At 45.5% G+C, this 14,436-nt stretch overlaps 1 protein-coding gene across 3 annotated transcripts in view; it reads left to right on the top strand.

Moving 5' to 3' along the window:
* The first annotated feature begins 2,317 nt into the window (after positions 1–2,317).
* sulf2a (sulfatase 2a) overlaps positions 2,318–14,436 on the top strand; it is a 34,642-nt gene continuing 22,523 nt past the window's right edge. For 2 of the 3 annotated variants that reach the window (XM_034121566.1, XM_034121568.1), the window contains exon 1: positions 2,318–2,424. The gene's annotated coding sequence lies outside the window, so the exon portion shown is untranslated. Of the gene's footprint in view, positions 2,425–9,657; positions 9,732–14,436 lie in introns of all 3 variants that reach the window. The other variant, XM_034121567.1, reaches the window with a different exon arrangement.

Raw genomic sequence — 14,436 nt, forward strand, 5'->3', positions numbered from 1 at the left:
CAGAAAAAAAAGATAAAACATGAATTTAACTGAAATACAAAATGAAAGAAAAAAGTAAATGGAAAAACTCAAATCTAAGCAGAAATATACTGTATATTAAAGTTACATTAAAGCTGATAACAAAGCAATGGCTGATGCAGTCCATATTTCATCATAGGTCGAACGAAACAGAGGGTTGATTTCACAAATGTACATTCATACACGCTTACATACACCTGTTCATATACTTGCCTCTGTGTGTAAGCATTCACTGGAGTAAAAGAAAAAAGTGAGTTAATATATACCGGTTCGATGGAGGGTACGTCTTTTGCTCTGAACCCAATTACAGTTAAGGCATGACACAGCTTAAATGTGCGTGAGAGCGAGCGAGGCAGAGTGGGAGCATGAATAAACCATGTCCTAAAGTGGTGTCACTGGGCTGCTGTGTTGGCATGTCGGCACCGCTCAGAAAACATGGCCGTCTCTGGAGCATTGTCTGTAATCCAGCATGTCAGAACAGCTAGATGGCTCCTTTATGTAAGCAGTCTCTGAGTCTCAGACATCATCTGATATGCATACAGCAGATAAATAAATACATTTTCCAGCAGTATAAGTATTTTAAGATGATTATGAATAGCATTAGAACAAGCTAATCCATTCTTACAAAGGGCTCATGCTTCCGATTGGCTTGAATGACAGTACTTTCCTTTTTGCTCAAGGATTAGCATTGAATGCACCTGCACGATAAAACAGGACATTTTTCGATATCCTCAAATGCCATGCAAATCCCATCGCGCTGAATACTTTGTTTCGCATCTGCATTGAGACTGTCATGGCCAGAGAAATGCTGTTAGATGTTTTCTCTTTAAGCACCATTTCTTTGCAGCGACACAAATATCATAGTGTGCCAAGCTGACAGGGAGATGATCCATTGCAGACGTCGTAATTGAAAACACTGAGAGGGGTTGGACAATTAATCTCTTTCTCTCTGTGTCAAATTTCCATGGAGAAATACCTCGAAATGCAGATAATAGATAAGAGTGTTATTGATTAGATGGGGTGGGTGGAGAGGCGAGGAGGTGCAGAGGTTCTCCATCACTAATCTCTCTGGCTGTGACTGCATCTAAATAACCTGCAGAGAGGGATAAACAGGCGCATCCATCATGGCACGGCTGGTGCGGACAGTGATGGATGCCTCCGCCCTCTGCCACCCTCCGCCAAACCCTCTCCTCCTGGTCGGGGATAGGAAGTGACACCGGCACTCGGGGGAAATACCTGGCTCAAACTGGGCAGGAACATGCCTATAATTTCTCTTTGGTGTGTCTCTTTGTGAGTTTGTACAATTGCCGCCTGTCCTCCTACCCCTTGTCTCTTTGAGTTTGTAGGATTATCCGTCTTGATAGATTCTGTTTGTTTTGTCAAAGCGGAAATTGCTTTTGTGGATTTGTGTGAAAGTGTGCTTGTGTGTGAACTCACCCATATATATGCCTTTTGTGGATAAATTGATTTGGGTGAGGGACGGTTTCCTCTCTATCCTCAAGCCCGTGCAGCGTGAGCCAAATCCCCTGTGCTGCCTGGACCCAGTGAGTCGCCTCTGAGGTGCCAGCCTGATAGATATGGTGTGTGTGTGTGTGTGTGTGTGTGTGTGTGTGTGTGTGTGTGTGTGTGTGTGTGTGTGTGTGTGTGTGTGTGTGTGTGTGTGTGTGTGTGTGTGTGTGTGTGTGTGTGTGTGTGTGTGTGTGTGTGTGTGTGTGTGTGTGTGTGTGTGTGTGTGTGTGTGTGCCAGGTTGTGCCTTCCCTCCCCACCCTTGCAGCATTAAGATTGATCCCTCGTTCCCTCCCATTCCTTTCTCTCTCACTCTGTGTGCCTCTGCCTTTATGAGACTGTGAATAGGTGAAGCTCACTGGCTCCAACAGATGGCCGGAGCTACCCTGTTACACTGTCTCTCTCTCTCTCACACACACACACACACACACACACACACACACACACACACACACACACACACACACACACACTACTGCCCCGTGAATCAGAGCCTAGAGAGAAAGAGAGGAAGAGGTAAATGTGGCAAAGCAAGAGAGAAGGAACAGGAAACAACACAGTTAGTGGGTCGGTGAGGAACAACACACAGGGAGGAGGATGGAAAAGGAGAAGGAGCGATAGACAGCGGGAATTAACTAAAAGAGGAGAGAACACATGCTGGAAAAGGGAGTGAGAGCATTGTAGATTGAGGGAGCCTTTCTCCTCCCTCTTTCCCTCCCTCTTTTATTTATCTCATGTGAAACCACACCTCCCTCTTTTCACTTGTCAGTGCATCTATAACAGTGAGCTGTCTGCGCCGGGCTGCATGGGGGGTGAGACGAGCTCCTCACTCTGCCAGCACACACTCCGCATCTGAGCGGACCGGACTGGACTGGATGCTACTGGACTGACCAGAGCAGGTGTGTGTATTTGTGTGTGTGTGTGTGTGTGTGTGTGTGTGTGTGTGTGTGTGTGTGTGTGTGTGTGTGTGGTGTGTGTGTGTGTGTGTGTGTGTGTGTGTGTGTGTGTGTGTGTGTGTGTGTGTGTGTGTGTGTGTGTGTGTGTGTGTGTGTGTGTGTGTGTGTGTGTGTGTGTGTGTGTGTGTGTGTGTGTGTGTGTGTGTGTGTGTGGTGTGTGTGTGTGTGTGTGTTGGCGATAGATGTCAGAGAGCAGCTTGTGTAGCCCTCAGTGTGTGAGCGCTTGTTCCTCCGCAGGACTTGCTTCCAGAGTAGCATATCTAGAGGGTACAGGGCTGAAGCTTTGCCCTAGTTTACACTTGAATGCTCCTATCCTTTCTGTTCGCCTCTGAGATTTATGCATGGAGTCCCTAACGGCGCTCCTCATAAGGGTTAAATAAATATGCTGAGATCAGATGCACTGGACTCTTTAAAGGAGTATCTGGCTTTGAGTCAGAGCAGTGTGGACAGAAGCTGCTCTATATCTGGTGGAACAAGTTGGTAGTTTTAGGCTGGACTCTGTCGACATGTGCTGTGTCGCCATTAGTTTTTTTTCCTGACTTATAAAGGGTGTTTGCGTTTGTACACAGTAGCATCCTTTAGTGGGGCATTACATTACATTGTGTTCAAACTCCATTTTCTGAAAGTAGTCAGTGCAGATTTCACAGCTCTTAGGTCCGTGTGGTGTTGAATCCAATGTGTGATTAGTTCTCTTTGTCTTCCTGTTTCACAGCCTGTGGTGTTTTGAAATATGGAACATTCATTGTCTCAGCATTGCTTTGTATTTACTCAGCCGAATATAATCCTTACTGTTGCTGAATATTTGTGTCGGTTTAAAATAAGAGCAACAACAGAAACGGTGAAAATATTACTTTTTGAAAGGCAGGACCGTCTCAGTTTTGGATTTTGTACCTTAAGAGCACCTTAACGTAGAGATCCAAGAGCAATCCGGCACACAGCGTTCATTCAGGAGTCGCCATTTCAACAGCTGCTATACTGTAGAGCCGGCACGGCTTTAGCCTATGAAGCCAAGTCAATGTACTCACTATCAGTGTTTTGTCAATCTCTTTATGGGTCAAAAGGCTGTGTCATCACCAAGCGGCTGTTAAGAGCAGCAGAGCGGATGAAGGGGGGCGAAAACTGACCTACAGGCTAAAATATTTATGATGGAGACAGCTGAACGCCCCTTGCTGTTTGTAGCGATATGGCTGGATGGATGAAAGAATGCAAAGATGGAGGGATGGGTGGAAAGTAAAGAAGAGATTCAGAGATATGTTCTTTAAGCATTCATTATTTATCACAGCGCACTCTGCCATGAAGCTCTAACCCCCACATCAACTGGCCTATTTTCTCACTGAGATGCCAGTGGACTGGAGGAAGATGCACCTGCTTAGTCTACCTGTCAGCCAGTCCCAGGGCATGTGGAGACTGCAGCCGCATGTTACACACACACACACACACACACCACACACACACCACACACACACACACACACACACACACACACACACACACACACACACACACACACACACACACACACACACACACACACACACACACACACACACTCATACACACGCTTACAACCACATGCGCACACCCATATCTAAATAATGTTTTGATTTATATTCAGACAGTAAGCCTAAATGCATGGTTACCGTCACTAATGTATTGGGAAGTGCACCAAAATCACAGTCACTTATTTCCACTGCATTAACCAAAAATACAATTGGTGCACTCACCCTGCATGAATGTATGCTCAACACACACACACACACACACACATACATACACACCCTTATTACAGCTTTTAACCATTTTATTTCTCCCGCATCTTTTTTTCAATCTTGTTCACAGACTCTTTCTGACACACACACAAACCACACACACACACAATCCTTGGGAGTGACGACCTTGAGACCTGTTGATGTTGTTTCCAGCAGCCGTGCATGGAATACATTAGAGGCCATGTGGGACTCGAAAATGGGGCGCTTGACATTCCGTTTGTAAAAAGAAATGGCTGGAAAATGTGCATGAGGGCTGGCGAGGGAGACGGAGGGAGACCATGAATATGTATTGTATGCTAATGCCGCACGCCGAAGCTGTTGACTCAAGCTGTTGATGAAAGTAGAGGACATGTTCCCCCATCGCCACTCTCACGAGGAAGTGCTATCGACAAAGCCATTGTCGACGCATTTCTGGCCGCGGGGGCAGCAGCGCGGTGACAGGTGGCAGATATCGGTGACAGCAGCAGCCAAGGTGACGCGGCTCTATGCTCCCCTCACCGCCGCCTTGACCTTTTGTGGTTAGACACAGCGAGGTTGGTCCAGAGGGCCCTGCAGCTAATGTCTCCCATTCGCATCATTCAGCCCCTTTCAGAGCTGCTTCCTCCACCTGCTCCCCTCCTCTATTGATTCACATTTTTTATTTAACGATAACAAATAACAGCAGACTAAGAAAGACTGAAATCGTACTGACGATATTTTTTTTTCTTTCGGTAGAATAGTTGGCACACTGAAAAAGAGAAGATCCCATAAAAGCTGACAGAAAGAGATATTTCAATACGTCTTGACTTAATCGTATTGCATATCATTCTGCCAAATACCCTCACAAGTCTTTACTCCAAAAATAAAGACAGCTGAGTTTCCGGGGTGTTCATACGTTATATGTCCCTGGTTAAAAAAAACACGAAAAGGCCTCTTAGCAACAATTAAATACTGTCATTTATCAGCGTTTCTGGTGCATGATTAATGTAATTTTGCTGCTTCAATAGATATCTATATTGAAATGCGTTCTCATACATTAAGTAAGTAGTCACACACTAATCCAGATTACATTTATTCATGCATTTTATCTTAAAACTTGGGAACATAACTCCGACACATTAGAAGTATCCTGACAGTGGGTAGAACTGGCATGCTGAGTCCCTGTTCATCTGTATGTATGAGCTGCTTTTAACAGGTCCTGCGATGAGACGGCATCAGAGATCAGTGTGTAAATCTCGCTGCTGCTGCTGCTCCTCTCAGCTCTAATGATAGCGAGGCACAGGGGCGCTTTGACTACACCTATCAAACACTCCTCTCAACAGTGCGGAGAGCGCAGAGCAGGTTACGGCTGATAGGAGCAAATAAGGAGAAGCACGTTGCCAGGTGTTTAGAAGTGCATGTGATTCTGTGTGTGTGTGTTTGTATGTCCTGTTTCTCTGTGCACAGTGTGATCCCCACGCGTGGACAGCTATTGGACTGCGGTGTGCGAGTGCAATCAGATTTCAATCTCTTCCCTCTATACGTCTGAGCTGAAGCAGCGGAGGTGCCCCATGGGGAAATGTAATTATACCCTGCAGGCCACAGAGTACAGGCTTCACTGCCCCATCCGTCTCAGGAGATACGGCGGATAAAGGCCTATTCTCACTTGCAATACCAAACGGCAGAGATGTCACTAAAGCCCTTCTATATTCTACATTTTTGTATAAAATCCAGGCTCCAATCTCCTCTTCTAATCAGCTTTTTAGATCCCGGGGTTATCGGTGTCCTTTTGCAACAGTTGTGTCACAGTTGTGAATAATTTATAACAGAATTAACTGCCGTTGCTAAAAGCAGTGATTGGGAGATTTTGGAGCACAGCCAAAATCTGACTTCAGTTCAAAGCAGAGAGTTTATTTTTGTCTGATAAGCAAAGTCCTCTCACAGCGGGTGTAATTATCACCATTATTACTGTCATCTGTATCTCGAACCACCTGAGTTCCTCACATATGGATTTGATGTGTTCTTATTGATCAATATGCTTTAAACTCCTTCTGTGCTGTCTTTTATGACCCTGTGTCCACTGCTGCTCGCCATTGGTTCTCAGTGAGGTGTGTGCTGAGATGGTGTGCATTAGTAAGGCAAAACAAACAGACACGCCCCACTCTCCTGGATTTAGGCAAACAATCAATGAGAGCACTCAGATAACAGCAGTGTAAGTGGCCCATTGATGTTACGATTAAATGAATGCAGGATGTAGCGGTGGTGGTACCAACCAAATATAAGCAGATTATTTTCTGTGCTGGAATTATTTTCAAATATACAAAACATCAGCCAAAACCGTCTGCTCTGTTCAGGCTTATAAAGCAAGAAGAGAAACAAATGAAACAAAAAGAAGAACAATGAAAAATGTAAGAGCACTGAAACAGCGGAGAAGAATTATCAGCAGTGCATTGTGACTGGCAAGTTGAAAATTGTACCCCGTGAATCTCAGCGTGTCTCCGTTTCATCACGTTGTACCTCGTCATGGTAACTTACCAGAAGTGCATCCGTGCCAGAACACTTCTGTCTTCTTCATTTCTCCGATTTGCTTCACTCCGGCTCCACCTTCATCTTTATTTCTGCCTTCGTCACCCTCTCTCCAGCCTTGTGTTTTGGCCTGGTCAAAACTGCAGTTACCCACCCCCCCGCCGCTCACTCACTCACTCACCCCTCCCTCCCTCCCTCCTTCATGCCTCTCCCTCAGGGTGTAGCAGCTATTGTTGTGCCTAATAAGGTTTATGGTATTACAGATCTCTGAAATTGGATTTTCTCACTCCACCAAAGCAGTGGGATTACGAGTTTAAGGCCGGGTGCGTCGGGGCACTAGTGACCTGTTTCTGAACTTCTTCTTTTTTCTGACTTCACCCTGAAGGTGGGCAGATCAAGAGATTGATGTGGCAATAGCTCTGGAGAGAGACAGGAAGACTGGCAGACTCCTTGTATCTGTATTAGTTACCTGGCAATTAAATAGATTCTGAGTCAGACAGCTTTTTGGCTCCTACGCCTGGATTTCTGTTTCTCTCACGTCGTCTACTCTCACACACTCCGCTGTGTTTGATCAAACTCTGATCTAATGAATCTTTTCATCTTCCTCGCCCGACTCCCAGACACATTTTCTACATCCAAAGTAGCCCAATTCATTCTCATCCTTAAAATCTGGCCGCTGGTGGAGAAATTGATTCTCAGCTATGTACAGGGATTTGAACTGTCTACCTCAAGCTTATGTTTAATGAACTGTGGGATTCCTTTACTAACTTTGATGTCCCGTCCCAAAAAACGACCTGATTACCAATACGAGCGATATTGTTCGGATGCGACTGAGCATTAAATTCTCCTGGAACTGAGCAGTAGTAGACAAAGGTGAGTAATGAAGAGGGAAAGCATTGGAGACGGTGAGCGTTATGAATGCAACATTGAGACGTTGGCAGGAAAGTGGTATTCATTAGGAGTGGTCCATAGTGCCGGCTTAGTGAACTCTTAATTGGGGCAGAGACGGAGCTGGGGATGAGGGATCAATAGGGGCAGAGCCGGGGTTTCAGCCCCCTGAAATCAATCAGCCTCCTGCCAGACGGGGAGAATGCAGCCAATCAAAGAAAACACGGCCTCACACAGCACTCATTTACCCTCCCGGTCAAACCTCATCATGATCGACAGACGGACAGCTCATTCAATCTTATCTCTGTCAGAGGAGGATGGAGTGGCCTGATTGCTCTTTTTTTCGACGTGGGAACAAGATCCTGTTGCTGGAATGCTTTCCAAATGCCATTACAACCCTGCCAAGGACAGGAACTAATAAAACATGATTCATTAACAAAGGAGAGCTCTATGGCAAGGAATATTAAATGAACCCGTGGCATATTTTTACTCATCTGCTAAAAATAGTCACTTTCTCCTCTTCCTCCTCTTCATCTTCCTCCCCGCCTGGGTAATAGCCGTCTTTCTGCCTTGTCTCTTTTTGATGTATCATCCTCTTATTCACATCAAGGACAAGGCCAGGTGTCGCATTTTCTCTCAGTTGCTCCACGCTTGTCACACTGCCTTGTCACCCACAGCCTTTTCCAATCCAGCTCCCTTCTTCCTCCCCCTCTCTCCGCTTTTTTATATTAAATCTGTCAGTCCTTTTGTTTTAGCGAGAGAAAAGGAAAGTAAATCACTTTTGCCATTTGCAGCCTGAGGTGTTTGCTGAATGCTGCAGGTTTATTTGGATGTCATCTTTGGCCAAATAGAATCCTGTCAAAACAAATGATGTCTCTCCTGGTTTGTGCTGTTGTCGCACAGCTGAAATTCCTCCTGCATGCTGTGTGCAAGGCTTCAAATGTGTTAAGCTATCTATGAATATGCTTCACAGTGAGAAGGAGGCCTTGACAGAGGTCTAAGGCTTTTATATTTCTCCAGATGAACAGACGGGCACAGGTGTCCGGCCCCACCACTCTTTGATGCCCATGAGTGGCTGGCAGAGCTGATCGGGCAGAGAGCAGCTGGGGTCTGGGACGTGCCTCGACGGTGAGATGCATTTGAGCTAATACGGTCCTCCAGTGTATTCTTAGCACATACCAAACGATGGCATTTGTGTGTGCATAGCCTCGTTGTTTGGTGAAAGGCGGTTTCACCAAAGACTACATACGACATATCCATCAGTAGAGGGAGATTAAGGCCAAGATTTCTCTGAGTGGTTATAGCGATGTCAAAGATGGTTTGACTAGGCTCAGATGTTTACACTGACATCTGTCCGATCAGAACATGGATCAGATCAGACAGCTCCACTGCTGTCAACATGTCTTCACAGGCAGACACAGAACAAGGCACTGTTGCTTAAAATATCCCGACTAGAGGGAGACTGTGGTGGAAAGAGCTGGGAGAAAACAGCTAGTTTTCTGTGCCTCATGAAGCAGAATAAGGATTTACTTGTCTGCCCTGACTGAAATGAGCAGTGCTTACACAGCTTTACAAACAGAAACTAATTATTATTACCATCGCTAAAAATGTTCTGCAGGGTGAGAAGTAATTATGTTGAAAATGTAGCAATTTCTACTCTATTTCTGGCACATGTATAATTAAACCACCTCCTGAACTACCGCCTGCTCCCTCAGGCGTTCCAACATCAGTCAAATATGGATTTTTACCTTGTGCAGAATACCATGTGGACTAACATGACGTATGCGGTTTTTTATCTCCACTTCCTACAGTTTGTCAGTGTCCTAAAACAGATGTGTCATCATCCTCAGGGGTAAGTGCGGGAGTGGCATCGGGACTCAGGAAAGGCTTATGGTGTTTGTTAGGGAGGACAGCATCAGGCAGGGAAGAAGCAGAATGCGTACAATATTCATAGATTTAGATATGAAACAGTTTGAGCTCCTAAGTGGAAGTTGCACATATTCCAAGTCTTCATCCACTCTGTGTTTGCTTACAGAACTTGGCAGTCGAAGGCTGATTTCTGTGGGAGAAGAGCACATCAGAGGCAGCTTGTTTAGAAAGGAGAGGAAGGTAAGGTCCTCACTCTGCCCTCTGATTTCTCTCTCACATACATAAGGAGAGTTGACTTGCATGTGTGGATGCACATTTCTGTTATGTTGCTGTAGGTTTCTGTATTTGTTTTTCTTATGTGAGCAAAGTGCCCGATTATGCAGAGCATTTTGCATATCTACCTATTTATCTACCTTTCAACCTGTCTGGGTATCACAGACTCAATTCTGATAATTATTCCCTGTTACCATGGATTCTACCGACGTCAGAGGAAACAAACGCAGCGTGCTACTGTTTACAGCGATGCTTTATTTACTGCGGGGGAAAGATATGTCACCTCCAGAGGCAACTCGCATCACATCACACTGCTTCAGTCTGTCTCAAACCCACATCTCTTCATTTGATCCACCTGCCAGTGATTAGCATCTCATTCTGCATGAAGAAAATAATGGTTGTTGTTGGCCCCCCTGAGTTAGAACTGATGATCAAAAGAAAGTTGTGGGTGTTGCGTTATGTTGTGTTGTGTGGACACAGCAGATGCCCCCTCAGTGGTCGTCAGTCCGAATGGTAATTATGAAGAAGAGGGAAAACAGAGTGAAATGGTAGATGCATAGAGATTTCATGAGAATTAACAAGAAAGCTATAGACGCTCAGAATTTTTAAATCAATAACAACGGGCAAAAGTGGTTTTGGGCTATCCTCATGTCCCCACTGAACAGGTAAACATGAGTTTTATGTTTGGATAAGAAGTTTTTAGTGAGCAATGAGTTTTTAGACGAATTGGAAATGCATTTGAGCTAACACTGTTTTGAAAAAGGCAATACATCTGCACCATGCGGACACGTGGCCACTTACCACTGTCCTGCTGGCTGTTTACCAGTAACATGCTCGTGTTGCTGGCTGCGATCGGAGCGTCCTGTGTGAACAGTTGGATGGCAGCAGATGAAGCAGCTCTCCACACATGTGGGCATATTATGTACACAGCTGTGCACAGCTGACTCATTATCACTTGCGAAAACATCAGTATGCACGACTGTAATTAACTCTTCTCTTTGATTAACAAACAACGGCGCGACAGACGACTCCTAATATAGCCCTGATAGTTGAGTGTTTTGTTTGTGGAAAAAGATAAAACATGTCTGGCTACAGTATGTAGCTATTTTCCTCATGGAGCACAACTTTGATTTTCCGTCTTCTTGAAACTTGCAAGAGCAGGCAGGTGAATGATATGTCTTTGGTGAAATATTCAGTTTGAGGACCCCGCTCCACTTCAAAACCCCAGCGTGAGGACAGCATTAACCTCTCCCTTTTTTCTCCTCTTCTTGTGGGCCTTCGGCAGTGCGGAATAAACCCCAAAATTCTTCAAGAAAAACTCTTCAAAGGAGCATTTCATCTGCCGAGACAAGACCTCATCAATTCGATTTTCTTCTTTTAAACCACTGTCCCCTCCACAGAGCTCTGGTTGTTTACGACCAGCCTGTTTCTTCTCCATTCCTTGCAGCTTGTTGCATAAGATGCTTTTGATTTCTTGTGAGTGACGAAGGGATATTTTCCCCAAACACTTAGTGAGATCGGCCTGTTGTTGGGGGCAATGTCTCCCTCAGACTGATTCCTCACATGTCCTCTGTTGAACATGTTGCACATTGCAGAGCTCTGGGAGCATTTTCCTGACCCTCATTTTCCACATCAGCGAGACAGGAACTGCCAGCTTGCTTTCATGCCCCGGCCTGCCTTCTGCCCACTGATTAGAAGTCAAATATTAAAGTGCTCTGTTGTGAGCTCGGCTTAATTGATTCTTTCCGCCGGGTGCACACAGAATGGGCTGACAGCAGGCGATACCAGGCTTTGTCAACATCGGGCACGCTGCCTGACGCTCAGGACGGCACCCCAATAAAGCCCCCTGTGAGCGTGCCAACCTGCGGCGCCACACACAGAGAGGCACTCAGCACTCCGGCCAAGCTTTATAGTAACAACACTGAAGCAGCTCATTCTTTTGCTGTGTGTCAGCTCCCTTCGGCCGGCTGGGAAGTCGGCTCTCGATTTGTAAAGAAGTAGCAGGCTAAGAAGAAAGCGTGTATTTGTGTGTGCGTCTCTACATATGAAACAAAATCTCTCTGCCCACTTGCATAACCACTCGGCAAACTTAAGCTATCTGGGGCGACGGTGCTGAAAAGAGGTCTCATCTGACTTCCAAAAAAGTATTTCTTCCCAGCTCTCCTGCCGTTCTGATAATTGCTTTAATAGGTTTTTAAAAAACATATTTAACAAGGAGCTTACCAAACACAGAATGGCAACAAGCCTGTCATCACTGCCCACACTGCAGAGACTGAATGGCATCTGGTGGAGATATATTATTCCGGTTGAAGCCTCATATTTTCCTTGTAACGTCTTACCCTCCCTTAACTACAATGTAGTGATAATTAATTGATTCTCTGCCGCAGTAAAAGAGTCTCCTCCATAGGCCGAGACCGTGTATCTCCGTCCCTCTTGTCTGCTTACACCGTGAATTTACTGGGCATTTTATGTGTGTCTTGAATTGGCTGGACTCCCCATTTATTTTTTATGCGTTTCTTCTTCACACGCAGGAGAGCACAACAGCCATCTTGGCGCTATACGACGCTCATTAAGTGCAGACATTCATCCACGACGCTTCTCTCATGAATCTGATTGACCTTCTCGCTCGGTGCGATCCACAGTAAAAGGTTATTAAACCCCCCCCCCCCCCCCTACCTCACCCACCCAGTGGTTGATAATCTGGCTATACCCCCCGTCCTGCCTGATGCTTAATGTTCCTTTTGAGCTGATAGGAAGGTGCAAAATGAAGGTTTGAAGGTGCAGGAAGGTGGGGGTGGGGGTTCAATTGAGGTCGGAGAGCAGTAATTACTCTATTTGTAAAATGGGGCCTCGCTCTGCGCTCTGACACAGCACTAATTGCAACGCAAGGGTGCCAAACTTGATCAAGGCGCTGCTAATTCATGTTTAATAAAAGAGAGAGGGGGAAAACTGTGAAAGAAGGTGAAGAACAGGGCGAGCAGGTTACCAGCGGGGGTGTGTGGAGAACATTTTGGAAGTGGACATAATCACAACATGTATCCGTTTCAAGCAAATGCAGTTCTTGCATTTTCCCCGTTACATTTCAGTGTGACCAATCGGCAGCGCAGTGCTGGAACGGCTTCAGTGGTACAGGCGCACTGAAAAGTAATCACAATGTCCTCTCCCCCGAGTACTGGGCAGGGTTTCATTTCCACCTCCATACTCCCAGGAGAGGTCCAGGGGCTGAAGGGGGGGTCATGATCACAACACAGGGAGGGGGCCGACATCTGGCTGCCTGTCTGACAGAAACCTAATGGGGGGCTAATAGGAGAGAGTAACATCTCAGAGACCACTGCTGTGACCTTGACATGAGCCTGTGGAGGAGAGGAGGTGAAGTACCATTACAGAGGGTGACTGGCAGGTGGTTTGAATATATTTGTATTTTATCCATTACCTCTCTTTCTGTTTATTTGAACTTCACTTACCTCCTGTGTCCAGTGACCCTACAGAGAACTTCAGCATAAAGCAAGGAGATGTTCTCTCTCCTGTGTGTGGGTGGATGATTCAGTTTGCATATGCACGGGTGGTGCCTGCGTCAGAATAAATGTTTGAATATTTGTATTTATTTTTACTTTCCTCACTTTGTTGTTATTTCTCTTTACTCTTTGAAATGCTTAAAGCGCCTTTCTGTTTGTACGGCTGATAAATTATTGAGAATATACTTGATCTTTTTATTACGACAGACTAAAACTGAAAGATTTTTGAACACTCCAAGTCGCTTTCAAGTTTCAATGATGTTCTTGTAAAGTCAACAGCCAGTAGTATTTGATGACTTTGGAGACTGATGAGTCCCTACACAGTTACGTTTTGTTTCAGCTGTTGCAAACCAACTTAATCACCACTGCAATCTGAACCTTTTTAAAGCTCAAGGGAAGAACATAGGTAACCAAAGCTTTTGCACGTGACTATTTTAGTAACAACTCATTGCAACCACTAAGATTCCTCCTGACATTTTAAGGATTTCACTTTTGTACTTGAGATTGTCTTGTGCTTGTGACTACAGATTGTGGGCAGTATGTCTGTCTCAGTGATACAGATCATAGGGGTCAGGTCTGCAGGGACAGCCAATGAGCATCACACACAGTAAAGGGAGAGCCACTACAGCCTGATCAATCTGAGCTCTCATTAAAAGGCTGCCAAGCCATTTGCAACCCGATACAATATCAATATTGTGGTACCACCGAGAGACCTCCAGAGCTGTTAGGCAAGCCGCTGGCAGCTTAACTGTCATTACCGGGAAGGCAACATGCCAGAGACCCCCTTCATGGACCACTTAGGCTCCCCCCTTGGTCCCAAACACAGGTCAGTGCAGACAGATGGGCTGTCTGGGCATCTGTCCAGGGGACGAGGCAGAGAGAGATGGATCCCGACCTGTAGAGGAGGAGACAGCTTGCGCTCTCTCACAATACGGAGGGAAGATGTGGGCTGTGTGTGTTGTTACAGTTACACATCACTGCGGTTTCACCTGAGGCTTGTTTGTTGGCCGTGGGTGTTTTTCTGTCTTGGTCTTTTACCATGCATGATTACAAGAAGCATCGCACATGTTTGTTTTCAAACCGAACAAAAGACAATGAGTTTTCAGTTCCAAACACCCTCTCTGAACTTTGTAGGTGTTGGTTTAGATACAGGAAAT

This window comes from Trematomus bernacchii, unplaced genomic scaffold (assembly GCF_902827165.1).
Source record: "Trematomus bernacchii unplaced genomic scaffold, fTreBer1.1, whole genome shotgun sequence".
NCBI classification, from domain to species: domain Eukaryota; kingdom Metazoa; phylum Chordata; class Actinopteri; order Perciformes; family Nototheniidae; genus Trematomus; species Trematomus bernacchii.